Source organism: Pungitius pungitius, chromosome 5 (genome assembly GCF_949316345.1).
Source record: "Pungitius pungitius chromosome 5, fPunPun2.1, whole genome shotgun sequence".
NCBI lineage: Eukaryota > Metazoa > Chordata > Actinopteri > Perciformes > Gasterosteidae > Pungitius > Pungitius pungitius.
Genome location: NC_084904.1, coordinates 7,594,871 through 7,610,676, shown reverse-complemented (window position 1 = coordinate 7,610,676; position 15,806 = coordinate 7,594,871). Strand labels below are relative to the sequence as shown.

The following is a 15,806-nucleotide window of genomic DNA, read 5'->3' as shown; positions in this document are numbered from 1 at the left end:
GACGACCCTCCACCTCTGGCTGGGGTACCGGCACGTGGGAGTGGCAGAGGTTCGTCAGGGAAAAGGCTCTCTGGTCTCAGGTTCTCCGTGTGGCCCGGACCGTGACAACATTCACTCAGGGAGGAATGTGTATTGTGACACGGCGCGGCTGACCAGGCGGCAACCTCGACCTGTGGAAAAAAAAGCCCTCTGAGGGCAATCTGAAACCACCATCAGCAGCAAAGAAGATCAGGATCTATATTTGCTCCAGTTTTGGTGATCTGATTTCTGTTTTGATCTGTGATCGTGTCCTGCATAATGATCCCTTTAGGGGCACATAAACCATATGGCAGGGTATACTTTAAGGCGGGGCTGCCTAGTGATTGACAGGTTGCTACCACACCGTTGTCCATGCTCTCCTGCTGTGGGGCGAATGCACCCTGGGGCACCCTGACACGATATTTCAAATGAAAATGAGTAAAGGCTAAACAGAACTGGAACTGGACACACTAGACATGTGTGTCAGTAACCGATGGATTAGTGACCGTTTCATTCTTGTCCTCCCCATCAGAGCGGAGCAGATGGCCAGCGTCCAGAGCTCTCACAAAGCTGCCGCCGGCGATCGAGCCGACTTCTGGCGGTTGCGGGGCCAGCGGTCCTTGAAGAGGAAGGACCTGAGGAAGAGCAGGGAAAACCTGAGCAGTCAGACCCTGGCCACGCGCTTCCCAGCGTACGAGCGGGTGGTGCTCCGAGAGGGTGGGTGATGCACACAGAACTAGAAGTTCCCACTGTGTCTTCTTCTGCCCTCCCAAACCACTAAAGGTTTATTCCTATTGTTGCCCTGAAACCTCACCTTTTGGTTTACATAACGCTCCCATTTTGGTGTAAGACGGTCAACAAGCAAAACTCATCTATTCTCCATAATTAACAAACCACTTCAAACGTATGGTATATTATCATCCGTATTTAGCCATTCATGAGGTATTTATGTTGGTAAGTATGTCAGAATCAGGTGTGTATGTGGGAAATGCATTGTCATTGCAGGTGGTGCATAACATCGATGCAGTGCAGCAAATATCAACATTCAATTTACAATAGTAATAATAACGTCCACCATGGTGTGACTGGTGTACTGTCGTTGCAGCTGGTTTCCGGCGTCCTGTGGTGCTGTTCGGCCCCATCGCTGACGCCGCCAACGAGAAGCTGGCCTCCGAGATGCCTGACCTGTTTGTGGTTGCCAGTGAGTGTCCTTCATGTTGATGTGTCCATGTGTCGGTCCTCCTTCCCCAGAGAGTGAACGTCCTACTGTTCCTGTGTTCTTGTGTTAGAAACCGAGCCCAAGGATGCTGGATCTGAGAAGTCCTCGGGAGTGGTTCGCCTGAACACCATCCGGCAAATCATTGAGCAGGTGCCCACTCCAATTTCATTCTATGCCACGTCCAATCTGTATTTACGGAACCGTTGAAGAACTCAGAAAAGGCCCCATCAGAGGCAAATGGTGGAGCCCCAGCCGTGTTCTCTTCCCATCTGGAACATTTCTACTGAGAGTAAGAAAGAAAGATGGCAGCTCCTAGATGAAAATAAAGTGGTAAATTCCTGTTAGGACACAAGGTAATCGGAGCACGAACCGGCCATGCAGAGTCTTTGATTTGTGCTGCTGCATGCACAATACACTCAAAGCCAGACGAATTGTGCTCCAAGCACTTTGTTTGTAAAAGATATTGATGCGATTAAAGGGAGCACATTGAATAATTTAGCATGAAGGGAAAGGCATACGGCTCTATTTGACAGTAGAACTTTCAGGCTACTTCCGTTGCTGCTTTCTTTTATTCATAAAAAAAGGAACATTAAAATATGTCCTCCCTTTACATACCGACTACAGGCCTTGATCCAGGTTTGGTGCATCTTACATAAATAGAAGCAGAGTTGATATTGATGGGTCCGACACGGCTCTGCGGTGGTCCTAAACACATTGACAACATCGGACAGAGCAGCGGGACACTGGGGGCTTCTGGCTGCCTTGAGACTTTAGACATGTTAGTCCTGCTACCTCTTCCCCTGATCCCAAGGAGGCATCTCTTGTTTCCGTTTCATTTCTGAGCATACGGAAAAGTGGCATTTTACTAGTTGCCATGGAAGAACAATTCCAACTTTACAAATATAATACAATTGTGGTTTCTTTTGCACAAGTGTTTAGAGGGAGAAGACAAATAAGGGGGGGGGGGGGGGGGGGGTCAATTGAAGCCATTCGGCTTAATAATAAGCCATATGCTCGTGATTGTTGCAGGGATGTGGTTTAGTCATCACCAGACATGTAGAAGGGATCAGCATGAGGTCATTTGTTTCCCCTCTTGTGCCACCCCCCCACCCCACAGGAAAAGCATGCCCTGCTGGACGTCACGCCCAAGGCGGTGGACACCCTGAACTACACCCAGTGGTACCCCATAGTGATCTTCTTCAACCCAGACAGCAAGCACGGCATCAAGGCCATGAGACAGAGGATCGCCCCCAACTCCAACCGCAGCGGGCGGAAGCTCTACGAGCAGGCCGTCAAACTGAGGAAGACCTGCTCGCACTTATTCACTGGTAGGGTCCGTGAGCACGTTACGGACGCTGTAGCTGCGTATTTGCTGCTTCCCGGTGCGCGTGCGTGTGCTGAGGTCTGATTGGTTTCCCCCGCGCAGCCACCGTGGATCTGAACTCGGCCAACGATGCCTGGTACGGCGGCGTCAAAGACTCCATCAGAGAGCAGCAGATGCAGGCCGTGTGGGTTTCTGACGGCAAGGTAAACACACACACACACACACACACACATATTCACTCAGGGATAATCAGGAAACTAAATCCCCCAGTGAAACTTTTTTAAATGTTATTGAAGAATCTGTTTGTTTTCCATCATCCAGCCAAGGAAAACGAAGTAGGAAGCTAATAGCCTGAACTGATTGGCCACAGTTCCTTTCAGCTTTCATGGCCTCTTGCTCACCAGCAGGGTCTCTAATTTGTGGGGGCAAGGTGACGCACTTTTCCACATCAAGAGGGACATCTCCAAACCCAATCCCCAGTTTGATCCCCCAGATTCTCACGACTGTACCAACTAAATACGTTTCAGCAAGCAGGCCACCTTCTTGGAGGCGAAGCCAGTGCAGAAGTGCATTAAAAGGAAAAGACAAATCTATATTTAGCCACCTGTGATGCTATTAATCAACTACACTGTTTTGATGTGAGTTGCTTATTTTTTGGTATGTCAGCTGTAGAGATCTCTGCTGTTCTGGGACTAGATGGCACTCGACTTATGGTGATCAACTTTTACACTTTTGCATCCAAATACAGTGTTTAACTTGGGCATGTTTAGGTAGATTGTATAATCACACTTCGGTAGGAGTACTACCCAGGTGGTATAAATCCTACCATCAGTAGCATGAGGGGGGGGGGGGGTGTCACTGGTTCACATTGCTCTCTTTGTGTGTTTATTTATCAGTGAGGGAGGGGCTGTAGTATTAGCAGCAGGCGGACCCCTCCCTCTTCCCGTGGCTCGTTGGGCCACCTGCGCTCTGAGCATGCTCACTGTGTGTCTACCTGCTTCCTTCCAGTAGTGCTCTACAGCTCGGCTCTGTTTGTCTTTCTTTTTTCTCTCTTGTTCTTGTGCTATCCGTCTGTCCATCCTTCCTTCCTGTGCACCCAAGATCCATCATGTGTCTCTTCTAGCCGGAGGGAGTAGACAGTGATCTGGAATGCCAGGACGCGGAGCGCCTGTCCTTCCTGTCTGCCGACTACCTCAGCATGGACAGCCGGCTGACCTCCGACCTCGACGACACCGCCGACGAGGGCGGCGGCTACACGGACAACGAGCCTGACGCGGAGGTGGTGCACATCTCCGCCATCAGCCGCTCGTCGGAGCCCGTCACGGCCGAGGAGGTCAGAGTTCTGCAGTCACACACAAGCCTAGTCCAGTCTGTTCTATCCAGCGAGTGAGCTCCATGCTACTGAAACGCTTCATTATTATGGTTATCAACCAACATATTAAATAGATTGTAGTCATGAGCACTTGCTCTGAGCAGCTTAGAATACATCATGGAGACGGCTAATGCCAAGATTTAATTGTTATATACTGTATATGTTCAATTCTTTGTTTTTCGGCAAATATGACAACAAAGATATCATATTGATTTCATGACGTTTTCCATCAACTTCATGAAGGTTGAAATGATGCTGTGCACTTATGGTACCAGATCTCTACCTCAATACTGCTCCAAGCCCAGCCCCAGTTGCTTTGGCTTCAAACAGACTGGTGGGATCTACATTACATTCCATGTCATTTAGCTGATGCTTTTATCCAAAGCGACTTACAATAAGTGCATTTCAACCATAAGGAAAAAAACTCAGAACAAGAAACAAAGTGAGATTTCATCTAAGCCCATCTAAAAGCAGAGGCGTTCATCAGGGTTATAAATAGCCTCCCTCGCAGGGAGGCCACACTGACTCACACCAATGGAATTAATGCTGCATGCTTTGGGACATTTTGTCCCAGAAGACATGTGATGCTGCACTTGGAACACAGTGTGTAAATAAGTAAAACTAATGTAACCAATCAATCTCTGAATTATATATATATGGAAGTATTGAAATAAAGGTTAAAATGTTAAAATAAGCTAAACGGCCAATGTGAAGTGCTACTGAACTCTTTGTTGTAAGCTACATTAATGTATGCATTTGATAATCCTCAGTGCAGTGCTGCCATCTGTTGGGCAGACTGGAGATTACGGTCTCACGCTTTCTGCACAGCTGTTGGTGTCAGTGTTTACTGTCTACTATATATTGCATTTACTTCTTATAAGTTCTGTACGCACAAGTGTTGCACTAAAATAATCCCTGATAGGCCAGTCAGTCCAGGGTTTGTGGATTTATAGATCACCCGACTCCCCTCAAAGGTCTTCTAAAGCCACGCTGAGGGGGACAGAGCAAGCCTTAAACATACCCTGTAAATACCGTCCAGACAACACATTTGTTTTGGTAAATTCAAGCTTCGGGGACACACTCTGTTTGCTTCTTTTTATTAAAGAAGGTGAACTGAAAAAGTATGAAGAGGAAACCACATGCAAAGCCCCCCTGATGTGTGTGTGCAGATCTTGCGCAGGTACAGTCCAGATATCAGAAGTCGGATGAGGAAAATCAGCAGCCGTGAAGTCCTCAGCAGGTGCAGCCCTCCGCCTGTCTTCCTAACGGACAACAAGGTGAGCCACCCCCAGTGAACCCTAACACAAGTCACCCCCCCTCCTCGGCACACACAGCATCTGTGCGCTCGCTGCACAAACAACACAACTGGGAAGATGAATGTATGAATGATCAGCACATGAGGCAGTGATGATGTGATATAGAGTTGATCTTCACTGCAATTGGATGGCGTTCAGGTATCGCGTCAGGAACTGCTCCATGGAATATGAATGTTTTTATTTTCATTTTATTCTAGCATCAGTTTGAAAAGGTCAAATGTGTGAGTTCATCTAGAACATCTATCCCATTTTGTTGTCTACATAGCGGTTCCACACTGCTAATATTCTCGCAATATTTAACCCTTCAATTTGGTCACCCGATTTCTTAATTCACATCGGACAGTAACTGTTTTTCATCACCAGATGAATCCAGCATGACTACGTATGTGAACTCTGCTCCCAATAGCATCCTCCTCTCTTCCATTTCTCATAGGAAGTGTTTTGTTCCACATGTGCCCTGGCAGCTCCTTGCCTCCCCAGAGAGGAGCAAACCGGCCTTCCCTCTGAGGAAGGGCCTAATGTGCAGGAAGCGCCTCCGCCTCCTCAGACCAGACGGGTACCCAGAATTCCCTTTAGTTATTTGTACCTGCTGATGGGTCTGGCGGTAGCAACCACACGTCCCAGCAGCAGTCTCTCTTCCGTGAGCAGAGTGAAGGTTGTTGGGATGAAAGCAGTAAAACGCTTTAAGCTCAGATCCACAGTGTCGTTTGACGATCTCGTCTACCAGATCCACCAATGTTTGTTGAATGTGTAAAACGTATGAAGGTGTCAAACTCGCCCACCTGAAATGAGTTTGACACCCCTGTTGTAGAGCTTTTAGTGAGTGGTTTAATCCGCCCCCAAATCATTGTTTTAGTCATTTATTCTACTACAAACAATTAACTTAACATAAATCACAGTTCATTTTGCATAAATTAGAATGAAAATGGCCACAGAACAGAAAAGGTTAGTGTTGAATGTCATGTCAAAGACGTGTATGCATTGTGCTGCCTTGGCGTGTTGTAGTTGTTGTATTGGGCATAGTTTGAAGGGATCACAGGCCCGAGGGGTTGTGGGCTGGTACGGAGTCCAGTGGCTGCATCAAGGACTGTTCCATGGCTTCATTTCATTATAAAAGGATTGTAGCAACATCCGTTGTGGCTCTAACTCTTTCCCTCCTTGGTCAGGTCAAAAGGTCTCTGAGGGACGATCCCAACCTCATGCCGGGCTCCGCCAACCCGCACCATCACCACCGTCAGCACCCCCCCCCGACCCCCAGCTCCAGCCGAAGTTACGACTCCCCCTCCAGCAGCAGCCCGGCCAGCAGCAACAACGACCCCCCGCCCCTCATCCCCCGCTCGGCCGCCGCCTCAGCTCCGCCGCCCCTGTCACCGGCTCACCACTTCAGCCCCGGCGGCAAAGCGTGGCCCCCTGGGGGGGCGCCGCAACACAGCGCGGCGCCCAGGCCCGGCAGATGTGGGACTGAGGCCGTGGCAGCATGTAAGCAGCAACAGCAGGAGGCAGCGAGGGACGGCCCCGTGGAGGATCCCTCCTTGAGGTCCTTCGTGGGGAAGATCAAGGCCTTCGAGAAGATGGACCACTTTGCCCGAGCACAGAGACTGCAAGAACTGCAGGAGGCACAGAACGCCAGGGTGGGCATGGCTCTGCGTCCCCATGGCGTCTGTTATTAGTAAATATAAGTCCCAAAAAGCAGAAAGAATATAATTGATATGACATATATTAAGCACAACCATAGACGGCATATAAGAATCAGAGGACAAATGAATTTTAAGACGAAACCCGGACAGCACGCAGAGCGCTGAATGGTAGCTGTCAGTCCCATGTTGGAACTTCAGATTGAGAGCATAACTCATGATTACACCTAATGACCCAGACCTCATCCCTCCTGTCTGTAGGCACTGATTTGAACTGTGTGAGACTGACTTTTAAAGTTGTGTTTATGGCTGTAGAGATATGTATGTGTGTCTTTTTTTCTTTTGCGCAATCTTTTCAAATAACGAGATACATACCTTTTATTTATACCTACCGTGTTGTGTTATAAGTGTGTTATACAATGAATAATTTGGATATTTTGGCACAAAGAGGCCAATGCAGAAAGCTTTCATGGGGCTGATAATAACAAGGGCTCATCTTCTGAGGAGCATGAACACGCTCTGTAAAAGTAATGTCGGTGTAAAAGTCTTTCATTCATTTTTTTAAATCTCTATTCCCAGATGGAAATTGCTCAGAAGCACCCGGACATCTATGCTGTCCCTCTGAAGACAGCCAAACTGGATCACAGTCGCCCGCAGCCTATCGGGTAGGCTCACTACTGCCATACGGCCGTTTCCAAGCTTCGCTGTGAGTGTTCCTCAGCATGGTTGTGTTTTTGCAAACCTCCCATTTTACAGGTTGTCCCTACTCAGCGGACATTATTCCCGTTAGGGCCTCTGCTGTTGCTTCTCGAGTCCAAAGGCTGGAATACTTCCGGTTTGACTTGGAGACACGAGCAGCTGCTTTGTCTGTTTGTGGTTATGATACAGAATTGGTATTTTTCATAATGCAGGCACAGCCAAGAGACTGTAGGAGTGTAATGTCGCATGCAGCGCTTCATCTTACAGCTTACTCTGATCTGTCTCTATTTTAAAACTCAAAGCTGTCAAAAATGCCCATGTGAATAGATTATGTTCTGGGTCATTTTAAAACAACAGTAAACAATAAACTTCCATCTCAACATCTAACGTTACCCTGCTTGGCATAGTCTGCAGAGGACACCACTGTCCCTAAAAGACAGTGGTTTGACAACGTCCTGCTAAATGTGGGACATTGTTGGGACTGGGGGGATGTCCCCCTGTTAATTTTGGCAGCTATTTTTGATTTAGTCTTTAGACCAAAATTAGTTTTAGTCACATTTAGTCATTTGAATCCTTCATTTTTGTCATATTAAACTCCTTTTTTCCCCTTCTCAGGCCCACGGTTTTTGTGTTTTAGCACTGACATGCCTCTGAATATTGCCATGTTCCTAATAATTTGATAGGAAGGTGCCTTCAGATTTAGCGACCTGACGGTGGCAACAGATCATGTGACCTATAGTTCATATCATAGGAAGGTGGCTACAACAATAGAGGGACATACAGCGGGTGAAATAAGTATTGAACACGTCACCTTTTTTTCCAGTAAATAAATTTCCAAAGGAGCTATTGACATGAAATTTACACCAACCCAAGTAATGCATACATACAAAGAAACCAAAACAAAGAAGTTCATAAATAAAGTTCTATGTAATGTGAAATGACACAGGGAAAAAGTATTGAACGCTTGAAGAAATGGAGGTGCAAAAAGGTGTGACACAAGACACATTCCATGATGGGTAAAAGCAAAGAGTTGTCTCAAGACTTTCGCAACCTAATTGTTGCAAAACACAATGATGGCATTGGTTATAGGTGCATTGCTAAGCTTCTGAATGTTCCAGTGGAGGAGCACTGTTGGGGCTATAATACGGAAGTGGAAAGACAATCATTTCACCATAAATTTGTTTCGACCAGGATTTCTGACAGAGGAGTGAAAAAAATAGTCAGAAGAGTTGTCCAAGAGCCAAGGACCACTAGAAAACAGTAATGCACTCCACCGCCATGGCCTGTATGCATGCTCACCTGGTCGGATCAGGAGGCTGGGTGCACTGCACATCACCCTAAAAACACCATACAAACAGTGAAGTTTGGAGGTGGGAACATCATGGTGTGGGGCTGCTTCTGGCAAACTTCACATAATTGAAAGAAGGATGAATGGGCAAATTTATAGAGACATTCTTCACAGAAATCTGCTGCCATCTACCAGGATGATGAAGATGAAACGAGGGTGGACATTTCAGCAAGACAATGATCCCAAACACACAGCCAATGAAACAATGAAGCCAGTCACCTGACTTAAATCCCATTGAAAATCTATGAAATGAACTGAAGATCAACATTCATAGAAAAAGCCCCCGGAACCTTCAAGATTTGAAGACTGTGGAAGAATGGGCCAAAATCCCACCAGAGCAATGCATGTGACTAGTTTCTCCATCCAGGAGGCGTCTTGAAGCTGTCATTACCAACAAAGGCTTTTGTACAAAGTATTGAATAAATATCAGTAAGCGTGTTCAATACTTTTTCCCAGTATAATTTCACATTATTACATTACTTTATTTCTAAACTACTTTTTTGATTTCTTTGTATGTATGCATTACTTGGGTTGATACCAACATCTGGTGAGAATTTCATGTCAATAGCTCCTTTGGAAATGTATTAGAGAAATGGGTTCAATACTTATTTCACCCGCTGTATGTATATGTGACTGGTGTGATGTGCAAACCACATGACAGCAACATCAGGGCCTGCTGAGTGAAGCCAATACTTAAGTGTCTTAAAACATAATGCATCTTCATTGACCAGCAGGGAGCAACTCCTCAGGTTGCAAAAAGCAGTCTGATTGTATAGAACCCATGAGAAAATGCCTGTACTTCTCCCTGGATTTACTACCTCAGTAAACATGGTCCTAATCTCTAGTTTTAAGTCTTAAATGATGTTCATTTAGAGTCAAACAGAGCCAAATATGGTTTAGGGTGGTATTGCTGTGATGGACAGGTGGCTGCCTCTATCAGAGCCGCATTGATGACTGTACAAATGTGATGAATGAAATTTGCCAATTTGTGCATCAGCAGATGTTGCTAAGGCTAGCAGGGTTAAACCTGACGTTTGTGTTCTTACAGCTCTAGCTCCCAACCTGAGCCCCAGGCTCCTCCTTCCTCCAAGGAAAGATGTCCCTTCTACCCCAGCGAAGAGGAGGAGGAGGAGGCAGTGCCAGGTTACTACAAAGCCAACTCCTTCCAGTACCAGGACACCCAGCTGTAGGGGTCGCCATGCGGCAGCTCCCTGGACACACATGTACACATGCACTGCATATGCAGTCTATTTACACATATGCCATTCCACCATGCCCTGCACAAGTAAGCTGCTGACTTTGAACTGACTCCTGCTTCTTTGATATTGAGAAGGCGGGGGGGGAAACAAACTTTTGTTTTGCCTCATGGAATTTAAAGTAATGTGTTCTATCCTTTTGAATAGACACACACTGTCTTCACTTTTTCTTGTGTATTTGATTGTTTCTTTATTACGTACCACTTAATGATGGTCCAAACTGAGTGATTATGAGCCACTTATTTTCTTGCCTATGCAACTCTTCAGTTTGTGCACAGCAACTGAAACGTATTGCCACGAGTTTTGCCCTCACAAAAACCTCAACAAACCTGAAAACCACAATGCGCTTTATCACATCCACCCTCTTATTTTTTTAAGCTCCTATATTGCCAGCTACGATCAAAAAATGTTACATATATATTATTACATACAGCATATATATATATATACAAAAATGTATTTAAAGTCAAGTGTTTATACTCTGTCTTTGCATTCCTTCCTATATGAAAATGCCTGTGTATATAAACAGTATATATCTATATATAGTATCAAGTAACACTAGAAATTTGTTACAATTTTTTGAAGTGCCTTTTATTTTCTTAGTCCCAGGAGGTTTGGGTTGTCTTTCCACCGCCACTCAGCCACCCAGCTGTACTAAAACCTCTGCTGCTGCCAAGCTTTAAGGGACACCAGGAAACCAGTGACATCACACTCTCAATCCTGTCCCTAAACATTGTACTGTTCTCTGTCACCTCTGGTGACCAAACACACCCACAAAATACACAACCTGCAGCCAGTCCAATCCGCCACAAGTGACAAACAACCTGAATATAGGTATAGGAATATAGGCCAGTAAGACAGAAACTTGATTATCAGAGTTGGTGAAAGCTGTAGTTGGTAATGGCCTGGTCACGCCGAGCCATGATTTATTTATTGGAACCTTGCAGCACTAGCTTACTGGGGGCAAAATCAATCTACCTAAATATTCTGTGTCAAGTTCAAATTTTGGTTGAACTTTGACACCTTGGGGATTGGCTCATTGTGAGACAGAAGGTCGAGAACAAAAAAGCTGCCAGAGCTGTTGCAAGTTTAAACTCCACAACCTTTTCTACTAGGATGTACAGTGACCTTTTCTGTGCCACTATCTAGCTTGACCAGACCATTGTCGTCTGTGGTTCCCAGGGTTCATTGTTGTGTTGTTTTGCACTGCACCGCGGTCCCCAGTCTTAACTGTGGGGCCAGAGCCATGGTGTCTTTGCCTTGGAATGTTCTGTTGGTTAAGTCTCTGCAGTTAGCGCCCTCCTCCATCTGTTCAGCCACTATCCATGCTAATAACCCTGATGTATGATAAAGTTGGGATATTGTGTATTCTTCTTGTTGTCAACACATACCATGTGCAGACCAAAACCAGCAATGAATGTATTTACCAACAAGTGTCCAACAGCAGACATATGTTCTTCCTCTGTGCTACAGAGGTCTCTTGTTGTATAAAACGATTAGGGACTATTCACTAACACCAAAGTGAATAAATCTGCTGTTGAAGATAGTCCCCAACGAAAGCACAATTTTTCATCCTGTTGGAAAATAATTTGTTAAACACTAGAGTGTAAAAAAGGCACGGAAGCATTGGGAGATGGACTCTCAGGGTTCATTTTGATGCAACAACAAAAAGAAGAATATAGAATACGACAGCCTTGTCTTTTCAAAGCTGTGTCCTCTTTCAGAATGCTTTGAAGACTCCTTAGTCCTGAAGGTATGACTAGATGAACTTGCTAAGGGACCATTGGCCATTGGGCGTCCCTTTTGGAACAGAACACCTACATTCTCACTTCCAACTCGTCAAACACTAGCACCAGATTGGTAGCCTTGCATTTCAAACTATGACCCTTTACGTACCCCTCTAGAGTCATTTTTGTATGCATCGGTGACATACAAGTTACATCCATACATCAATTTTAAATACGAACTACTGACGTAAGATAACTTACTTTTACAGTAGCAGTTAATAGTTTTGACACATTTTCTCATTCAATTCCATGAGAAAGTGTGTTTCCAACTTTTAGCTGGTACTGTAGGTTTACATTGTTAGGGTTAGGGAACAAAATAAGTTGTTGAGGCTGGGAAAGGATTGTGGTTAGTTAGCTGAAATATGTATGTTCACTATTAAGTTATGTAACAAAGGTACGGTAAACTACTGTATGTTAACACACAAGACACAAACAGCGGCGTCCTGGGTGAAAGCAGCGCCCACTCTGCGACTCTCATAATGGCATTTGATTAGGTGGTACATATTCCCAAACCAAATTCCAATGAGATGAGCACCAGTTGCCTTGGTAAACAGGGAGGTGCCCCCCTTAGCCTGGTGGCCAATCCAGCCTTTTGGAAGGACTTCTCCGTGGACTGTGTCCTTCCAAGGAGGAAGACCTTGAATTAAGACACACGTTTTATCATCACTCCAAACAAACCGTACACATTGAAGTACACAGAAAGTATGTCCTGAGAAGTTTCCCGTCACAAATCCAGAAGAAGGGAAAACAGCAAAAGCATCTTTTATGAACCTACCGAATATGGCTGGATATCGGTATTTATCCAAAATAAATCAATACCAAATAGTATCAAAACTTTGTTCATTCATGATACCTGCAATTGATCCTTTTATGGCACGTTTCCACCGAGCGGTACGGTACGGGTCGGGTCGGTACGGGTCGGGTCTGTTAACCATGATTTGGCGAGCGTTTCCACCGCCAACAGTACCCTTACTTGATAGGCGTGGTGTATTCCAGAAAGTAGTGGTAACGTCACTTGATAGGCGTGGTATTGGACGGAAAGTAGATTGACGTCATTCGATCGCGCGAAAACTGAAAGCAGACCGCAAACAACAATGGAGGACATACAGCTGATCCTGTTCTTGCTTCTCGATATGTGGCTGTTAAAGTAAATGCTGCGCGGCGACATTGTTGCGACGGTGTTGTAGTTTAAAAATGGCGTTTCGTGTGTTGTCTTTCCCCTTGCGGCACGCGCAAATGACAACACTCTTTCAACCAATCAACGTTCTGCAGTGAGTCTAGCTCCACCCTTCAGTACCAAACAACTGTGCCAGGTACCCCAACGGAAGGGTACCCAAAAAGTGGTATGGTACGGTGAAGATTTTTGGTACTTTTCTCAGTGGAGACACAAATAAAAGGGTACCGACCTGACCCGTACCCTACCGCACCGCTCGGTGGAAACGCACCATTAGTACCCAGGCGTAGAAATGAATTATACTTTCCCTTGTTACCAACCACCACCAGCGGCCATCATTCATTGCAAAGTATAAATGATAGCAGCTACAGTTTGTGGTGTGGTGAAGTTGAGCTTGCAGAGATGCCACCAAAACAAGTATACAACATAAGAGCTGGAGGGGGCATTTTGTACAACTCAAAGCTTCCATTGACACGATGGATATCAAATGATGCAGAGAAAAGTGTATCGAATGATACCTTTCAGTGGTATTAGTAAAATGTTGAGGGTAATTGTATTTGGTATGGATATTGTAGGTATTTATTATTTCCTCTATCCCAAGAGTCTCGATCCGAAGCCACATTTTCTAACCCAGCGTGTCGGTCTCTGGTGGAGATAGTCATATTTTTTCTGTGCTCCACCATCAGTGTGAATGGATTGTCTTCCACATGTTTCAAATATGCTTGATTGTATATCTCACTTTTCTCTTTACCTCCACACATGAGCTACAAAGTGCTTACTGTCAAACTCCAAGATGTCCCTGACAATGGACTCGTGCAGGATACTGTTAAGTGTCATGGCAGATGGTTACACGACAACTGAGACGGAGAAAATGAGACGAATGACTGGACTTTGTTGAGTTTTTTTTTTCCATGTTTTCACCTTTAAACACCAAATTAAAAAAAGTCAAAACCACATGTGTACATATTGTGATCCTTTGTGAACATTGTGGATTGCCTAAAACCTATTTCAAAAGCATCAACAGATATTATAAAATACATTGACTGCTTTTGCAAAATTAAAAAAACGGCCTGCTTAAGTAGCTGGCAAGTTTTCCCCAGACAATCCCCTTGACTATAATGTACCTGTAATTTACCTATGTGGTACACTTTAAAAAGGGACAGGGATGGGCCACGGAGCAAGTATTGGTGATGTATATGATTACGCTAGTTGATAAAGGGGGTCAAGTTTAGTTTAAATAGTCACTTGACCCATATTACAATTTTTCACTCCCTTTGGTGGTAACTTTTGATTAAGGCTTTTCATCAATCCTCCAGGTGTGAGAAGTAAAACGTGTGGAAGAGCCAGACACAGCGTTTTTTTCCCATGGCTGCTTTTCAAAGAAGCAAAAGAAATCTCCATGAATTACCATTGTGACATAATGGAGTGTATAGAAAGTGGAAGAAGTCATAGTGATGTAACCCATTGTTTTCTCAACTAAGTGACAGAGGAAAACATATTTGGAATGCAGATGAGTGACCTAGGGACACATTTTACAGCTGTGGTAGAGGCAATAACCTGTCAATTGCATTAAGCCCGCTCTTAAACATTCTCTGTTTTATGACCTATTTGACTACTTACTAAATCAACATCATGCCGTATTGAAGACTTAAACCTAGAGATTGAGACCATAAACTAATGTTTAGAAAGTCTACTGAGAGAATAAATCAAGAGAGAAGTCATTTTCTCATAGACTTCTATCCAATAAGCCTTTGTTCCTTTCTGCTGGTCAGCGGAGGGAGTGCAAGTTGTATGTATGTATGTATGTATATGTGTGGCCACAATACATTTTACAAATAGTCAATATTTGTGTATTTGTCTTTTTAAAACATGGAATATACCCAGTAATATTTGTAAATTAAAATATCTGCGCAAACTATATGCTTTTTCAGCACATCCTCTCCGCATGTCTGCATGTCTCAGCTGGGCTCAGACCAGGCCCAAAAGAGGCTGGTCTAAGAAACAGTTTAGCCAATCACTAATTAAAGATAAATGAGTGACATATCATTTCAGCGTCCTAAAATACGTTCAACTTTGGACCAGCCCTTCGCCGGCTCTACGCTAGCGCAGTGTTTAGCTTCCTATGCTCACTTTTTAAATCATCAGGAACAAAATCCAGCACTGACAGATACATGAGTTTGGGACATGAAGTAAAGAAAAGAAAGCGATTGGAAGTGGAAGTGGAGGCTGGTTGACCGCAGCGATAATGTTAAAGTTAACATCGCTACCCAGCTGCAACGCACACAGGACTGGTGAGGACACACAACCAGGAAGTGGATGAAAACAGGCACATTTTATGCAAAATAATTGATTGTGTGTGTTTTGCGGGGTTTTTGAGTTGGTCTTTCCTCAGCACACTGATCGGGTGTTTCCCCAACAAACTAGATTCATAGGTGCATTTCAATATATAAACCTTTTCTATAAATATATTCATATTTTAATATATTCATCCTTTATTATAATGTATTTATTAGATGACATTCATGATATTTATATTGTTTATTTACAATAGTTACGATATGGTAGATATTACATATAAAAAATAATGTAGCCGAGGGTTTATGGTACGCCTATACTTTGGTTTATAAATAAAACAGCAACACGGCCGCTACTTTATTTT

The 15,806-nt window shown here is 44.5% G+C and overlaps 1 pseudogene; it reads left to right on the top strand.

The window, feature by feature from the left end:
* LOC119224763 (tight junction protein ZO-2-like) overlaps positions 1 to 14,103 on the top strand; it is a 45,678-nt pseudogene extending 31,575 nt beyond the window's left edge.
* The last annotated feature ends 1,703 nt before the right edge of the window (positions 14,104 to 15,806 follow it).